Here is a 7762-nt window from a genome sequence, read left to right as displayed (position 1 = left end):
CGTCTGGTCCTTCTCTCAGTTATTGGTGCCAATAAAAACCAGCCGAGCCAGCAAATGGGAATCCTGAGAAACATCTGGACTCTTCTTTTCACTCTCTTTATCATGGCTTCTAGTAAACGTAAGTGCCTAGATGTAATGTAATCAAAGTTATGATTAGTGCTTTTTTAAATCTTTTTAAAGAGACCCGTCTCTACCCCAAAGTCGAGAGAATGTTCTACTATATAATTTTCTACAAGGTTTATCACTTTCCTTTCACATTTATGACATTAACCTACCTGAAAATATATAGTATGTGAGTTAGGGCTGTGATTTCATATATATTTTTCCATATAGATAACTATCTCAACAGCATTTATCAAAAGAACAGCTCCACTGTCTTAATTGTCACCCTGGGCTTATGTCAAGAGTTCTGTAGGTAGAGATTTGTTTCTAGGCCCTATTTTGTTCCCTCTAGTCCATTCGTCTCTTCATGAACCAATATTATACTGCCTTGGTTACTATACTTAATAATAATGCTTCAGATATGAGAAACAGTTTTTCCATTTCCTAATTCTTCTTAAAGAGTGACTTGGATATTCACTAAATTCCTAAGTAAATTTTAGAATCAGCTTGCCGAGTTTCCCAAAATCCTAGTGTAATATTAGTTGAGATTTCATTGACTCTGTAAATAAATTTGAGAAGAATTGAAATCTTTACAAAATTGAGTCTATCAACCAATGCCTTCCATTTTGGGTCTTCTTCAATATCTCTTCATTATGTTTTATAATTTAACCTAGAAAAGCCTTGCATACTTTTTGAGGTTTTATTTTAGGTACTTCCTTTTATTTTTGCTATTATAATTGGAGTTTTTAATACTTGTTTTGTAGCCTTTTATTGTTGGTATGTAGAAATAAAATTTATTTTTATATGTTGAGTTTTACTAAATTTTCAAGTTTGCTAAATTTTCCTTTTAATTCTAATGAATTTTTATGGATTAATTTCTATATAAAAAATTTATATCCTGTCCAAAATTATATCCTCTCCATTTCCAATTCTTATATTTTTCCTTTCTTTGTTATTCTTGCCTTACTGTGATGGCTAGGCCTTCCAGTACAGTGTTGAAAGGAATTTGTGATATAAGGCATCCTTGTTTTGTTCCTGATCTCAAAACAAAATATTTCAACTTTTAACCATTAAATATAGTATTTGCTATAGATTTCTTTGTAGAAACTCTTTAATAGCCTGAGAAAGACCTCTTCTATTCCTAGTTTATTAGGCAATTTGTCATTTTTATCATTAAAAACTTTATCAAATGCTGTGTCGGCATCTGTGACTTTCCTCATTTGCTCTGTTAAATATTGGATTACATTGACTGATTTTCCACAATCAAACCAACCTTGCACTGCGGAGCTAAACCTAATTTATATATGATATATTATACTTTTTGCCAGATTCAATTTATTCATATTCTGTTGAGACTTTCTGTATGCATGCTTGAGAGAGACTGGCCTGTACTTTTCTTTCACTCACTGTCATTGTCAGATTTTACATTAATGTTATACTAGTCTCAGAAAATGACATGATGTATTTCCTGTTCTCCAACTGAATTTATATATGCATTTAGAATTTTTTTTTTTTTTTGTGAGGAAGATCATCCCTGAGCTAACATCCATGCCAATCCTCCTCTATTTGCTGAGGAAGACCGGCCCTGAGCTAATATCTATTGCCAATCCTCCTCCTTTTTTTTCCCCAAAGCCCCAGTAGATAGTTGTATGTCATAGCTGCACATCCTTCTAGTTGCTGTATGTAGGACGCGGCCTCAGCACGGCCGGAGAAGCGGTGCGTCGGTGCGTGCCTGGGATCCGAACCCGGGCTGCCAGTAGCTGAGTGCACGCACTTAACCGCTAAGCCACGGGGCCGGCCCCTGAATTTTTTTTATGTTAGAGAAAAATGTGTGAGACAAGACACTTGGACCTAGAGTTTTCCTTGGGAGAATATTTTTTAGCTCTATATTATGGAAAAATTCTGTTTATATCTAACGCAGTTACTGGCCTATTTGTGTTTAAATACACTATCTTACTTGGTGATTCAGATTTTTCATACCTGTTATATATTTGTTTCTCCTTTTAGATTAACAGAGTATATAGTTTATTTTGCTGAAGAAGTTTAGCCCTGGGCTAACATCTGTTACCGATCTCCTCTTTTTTCAGTTGAGGAAGATTAGCCCTGAGCTAATATCTAAGCCCATCTTCCTCTATTTTGTATGTGTGTCGCTGCCACAGCATGGCTGACGGGTGGTATAGGTCTGCACCTGAGGTCCGAACCCATGAATCTGGGCCGCTGAAGCAGAGGGTGCTGAAATTAACCACTACACCACGGGACTGGCCCCTTAGCAGAGTATTTTTAAAATCAATTTTCCCTCTTTATGAGTTTAAAAGTCATGTACTTTGTTTCTGTTCTTTTAATACTTATCCTAGAAATTGCATCACGCCTACTTACCACATCTAAAAAAAAATCGTTACTTTTATCCTCTTTTCAAACTATGGAAGGAACTTACAACACTTGAACTCTTTTATCCTCTCCTGCTTTATTTACTATTATTGTTGCTTTTTAAAATTTTGTTTTAAAATTTTAATCCTCAAGAGATTATGTTTATGTAGTAAATTTTATTTAGATTTATGCATGTATTTCCGTTTTATTTGGCCTTATTTTCTTCTTGCATTTCAAACCTTCTATCTGGGATAATTTTCTCTCTATCTGACCTATATCCTTAAGAATTTTCTTTAGTATGCTATTGCAAGTGCTTTCACTTTGTGCTGTTGTGTAAAGAGTGTTTATTTAGCCCTATTCTTGAAAGATATGTGCAATGCATATGGAATTATTTCTCCCTCACTCTTTGAAGAGACCAGTTCTGTGTCTTCTGGCTTCCGTGCTTGGTAGCAAGAAGTCAGCTGTTATTCCTTTGACGAACTCTCTCTGTCTCTCTTTTTACACACACACACACACACACACACACACACAGTGTATATATAGATGTGTTTTTTTCTGGCTGCTTTTGGGATTTTATTTTCCTTTGGGTTTTGAAGTTTCATTATGATCTGTCTTACTGTGGATTTATTCTTATTTTCCTTGCTTGAAATTAGTTGCACTTTTGAACCTGAATAGTTAGGTAAATTATGAGAAAACAGCTTGTGAGACTAGGGGGAGTTATGGGAAAAGATGGAAATCACCAGATTCAGAAGGTGGGAGAGGAGATGTAGAAAATGGAACTATGCCGTCAGGGCCAGATGCTTAGAAAATGAGCAATAAGGGGTGTGTGTGTGTGTGTGTGTGTGTGTGTGTGTGTATTTGTGGGCAAAATTCAGAGCTGATGATGGTCAGACTCCAATGAAACTCAGAGGCTGCATTAAATGTGAGTAAATTACCTTTCTTCTCAACGTCTCGCTGAATTCCTGGTACAAAGTTTTCGAAAGAAGAATCCAGCAGTGTGAGATTTCTAATATTAACTCTTAAAGTCCACAACCATGTGAAAACTGAAGAATAAGCCTGACCTATGAGATAACAATTACAATCTGAATTTTTCCTGAAATTAAAAAGAATGTTGACTTTTCAGTTTTACTGTATAATTTGAGCATTTTTGAACATTAGTATAAAAATAAGAATGTCAAATAAATGAAATCAGTTTTCTTCACATTATATAAAATATAGTCACCTTAAATCTCTTAGAATTGTTAAAAACCCTTGAGTCATTATTTTTTTAAGAACACAAGTAATGAAAAGTAAATTTCATTCCAGTAGCTTAATTCCCTGATTAATTAATAATGCTTAAAGACATCCTGGTGGGTGGAATATAGTGTCTATCAATTTCCAAGATGTATACAGGGCACTGAAGGTGTACCCATGGGGAGCAATTTTAATACATCAATCCATACAGACCCCATTGTTGAAGCCAATCCGTATATGACTTTCCAGAATGTTGGCATTCTGACCTGTGCTCCATTTGTCTGCACTCTGGCAATTGACTATTTTCCTATTTAATATGGAAGGAATAAAAGACTCAGAGGGCTTTCACCATCTGTCAAGTTTTTCCCTGTTGACTCTCCTTATCTCTTCATTCTCTTATATTTCCCAGGCCACTAGAGAATAATACACTGAAACTATTAGCTCTCAGATAGATAGACAAATGTTCTCAACTCTTATTTTCCAGCTGAAAAGGGAAGCTTTGTGACATTTTTCACCCCATAGACCCCAAGGCTGGCTCAGCCAACCAGGCGTGTGGCTTCCATTCTTCCCTTCTTCCTTGTTCTTCCTTGAATTGACCTCTTTCTGCTGAAACTGCGTTCACTATTAGAGAATGTCAATCCCAGGTCTCTGATGTTGGCTAACAAAGAGGCTCAGTATAGACCCCAACCCAGCACGGTTTATCTCTTCTCATCTGTGCTCTGAGCACCAAGTCAGGGGCCCAGAGGAGAGGAAGGATGCAGAGGTGGGCTCCCTGGGGAGGAGGATGATGGAGTCAGGGACCCAGAGGAGAGGAAGGATGCAGAGGTGGGCTCTCTGGGGAGGAGGATGATGGAGTCAGGGATCCAGAGCCACTGAAATGACCCTGATGGGAACACAGGAGTGGTTGATGGTTTGGGTTTATGTTTTGGAATAGAAACAAGCAGGAGTTGCACATTCTGTGGAAAGTCAAGACCAAGGGTCCACCATATTCAGAAGGTAGGAAATTAAGCCAAGAGTCCTCCTCCCCACCTACCTCAGTTAATGCCTCTCATCTTTTCCTTTATGCAGAGATATGACTATTTCTCTACTGCAGTTTAATTGCCATAAACGGTTAGGTCCCAGATATACTCTATCATGATCCTTCACAGAAAAGCAGGCTTAAGTGTCTCTACAGCTTATAGAGTGTAGCAAACAACAGGAAAGCATGCAGTGTCACAGTGTCCCACTTTGAGGTCTTTTGGTAAAGAAAGAGTAAATAATTCTGGAGTTCCTTTAAATTCATGCTTGCATAGGACATTAAAGATGGCTTTATTACTAGTTCATTTATTATAAACTAGAGAGCTCAGGAGACAGAACAGAAGTGTAATCAAAGTATGATTTGATTTACAAACATTCCGCTTAAATATTTCAAGAAAATATCTGTTGACAGATCAAAGGTATGGCTGCCCCAGAAAGATGCCGGTGTTGCTGCCGTGAAGAAGCCCCGCTGCTGTTGGGGGAGCTGGTGTTCCCTCATTCTTTATCAATGGACTTATTTAACCGGCTTCCTAATATAAGGACATTTCACCTTCTTCCAGATTATTAACTAATTTCACATGTTGTAATCTCAAATCTTATTTTGTCTGATCTTTATTTGATTGAGAACAGCTAATTGACTTTACTAGGCTTCTTGACCACATTCTTCTTTCCTTATTCTGAGAGTCAGCAACTTTCTAGCTGCCGTTTCTCTGTTCATGCATTTCCTTCACTAAGCCCTGCCACTGAATATCGTCTGTGTAAGGGAGCACAGTCAGCTTTTTACTTATGATGCAAAGTTGGCTAATGAGATTGGTCACTAAGAAGACGGCTTTGCTTTCGTCGCTTATAATAAATTGCTGTTATTCCAGGATTAGTTCTTGGATTGTGATTTTAAGAATGAGAGCAGTTCACATTCACCTATTCTTAAATATCTGTCTTAAAGGAAAGTAAATCAAATGACCAGGACCTGAGTTTAGAGTAGCACACACCTAAGTTAACATCCTAGCCCCTCACGGATGCTGAGATTTTTCTGAATCTCAGTGGTTTGGCGATGAAGCCGTTGTTTCATCCTTCTGGTCACTGTTTTGTGTTGTTGAGGCTGGGGCTCTGCAAACCACGTCTCCGCTTGCCAGATGCTCCCTGTCAGGCTCTGCTGAAGAGTGGGCTGGAGGGAGACTGCCAGGCTGAAGGATGGAGGGGAACTTGATCCTCTTGGTTTGCTCATCCTAGCCACACACCTTCACCCCGGGAGTGCCTGTTGGCTCCAGTTTCTAGTTTCTACCCTTGTTGCCCAAACCAGACCCAGTGTACCCCTCAGAGATAGCAGCACCAGCAGACAGCACCTCCACTTCTAAAGTTTTAGTATCAGCATCATGAGGTCCCACATTCAAAGATCCAATACTGTGAACATCAGTGGGTCCAAGTTCTCCACCCCCCTCATCCAAGTTTCTAAATGCTAATAGTCTCATTCTCTTTCCTTGGGTCCCTCAGTCCCAGGGGAGATCAGTGCTTCCTGCATATTCTCTCTTTGTGTTAAGATCCTCTTGTACCTTTTCAATGCTTTAATACCTATTAACCAATTCTATATGTTAAATTCTCTCTGTTAAAATGACTGGTGTGATTTCTATATTCCTGAGTGGACCCTGGTTGATACTGTCAAGTTCTTCATATATAAAATGGTCATAAGAATACCCACTGCTCTGGGTTGAATTGTGTTCCCTCCAAATTCATATGTAGATGTTCTAACCCCCAGTACCGCTGAATATGGACTTATTTGGTAATAGGGTCGATGCAGACATAATTAGTTAAGATGAGGTCATACTGGAGTAGAGTGGGTTCCTAATCTAATATGACTGGTATCCTTATAAGAAGAAGAGATTAGGACAGAGAGGCAGAGATTAGAGTGATGTGTCTACAAGCCAAGGAACACCAAGGGTTGCCAGCTGTCACCAGAAGCATGAGAGAAGCCTGGAACAGATTGTCCCTCGGAGTTCTCAGAAGGAACCAATCCTGTTGACTTCTTGATTTTGGACTTCTAGCCTCTAGAACTTTGAGGAAACAAATTGTTGTTGTTTTAACGCATCCAATTTGTGGTCCGTTGTTTTTGCAGTCCTAGGAATACTCCTCCGTTACAGAATGATCGTGAGGAACTGATAATGACTGTACAGTGCCCTGTTCAGTGCCTGACATATGTGAATTCTCAGTAAAAGTGGACTATTCTTATAATCATGAATTTTACTATAATAGTTCATTCTTGTGGGCTGTGCTTGGCTCGCTCTTGGTCTTTGATTCAGCCGCTGGTGAGCCTTCTGGCGGGAGCACACTTTGAGGGTTATCAGTTGCCACTCCTTAGTGATCACTAATCAGAGGGACCTCTCTGAAGGGCCATTCCTGCTCCTGAGCTCCCCGTGGATCAGCTGAGGCCACTGTGACAGTAACAATCTCAGTTCACCTCTCTCTGCATAGTCCTGCATCCCTCTCTCCCTGGTGTAGTCCCCAAAAAACATTGCACATATCCCCCTGTCTCAACGTCTGTTTCCCTGGCGAATCTGACACCTTAAAGCAAATACAAAGCCTACATTTAGGTGTTACAAAGTAAAATTTGCAAAAGTGTAGGATCAGTGAGGGAACAACTGATTCTATAGAAATTCTTGTGATTTTACATAATTATTAGTTCACCTAATGGCTCAACACTGTTTGTTCAGCGATATGAACAAATCGCTACATCCTTTGTCTGCTTGGCCCCGACATCAGAAGCATTATAAATTCTATGTAAGAAACACAAGCAGGTCTCAGGCTGTGGTTCTTGGCTGATTGAAATGTTATATTCCCAGTTGTAAACCTGTCTGAGGATGGTCTCTGCTAGAATACATATCCACAAATCTAAAACTCACATTCCACGGGTATTCTGTGATGCAATTGGGCTAAATATTGTTTGTTAGAAATAAAGATAATATTCTATCTGGACACATGTATCCTTCTGTCCATCCTAGAAGACAATAGATACTAAATGGCAAATAATTAAAACACCTACGACTTTGTT

This window comes from Ceratotherium simum, chromosome 18, assembly GCF_057802395.1.
Source record: "Ceratotherium simum simum isolate JZ-2026a chromosome 18, ASM5780239v1, whole genome shotgun sequence".
Taxonomy (NCBI): Eukaryota; Metazoa; Chordata; class Mammalia; order Perissodactyla; family Rhinocerotidae; genus Ceratotherium; species Ceratotherium simum.
The sequence above is the reverse complement of the archived record's forward strand: the minus strand, read 5'-3'. Positions refer to the sequence as shown.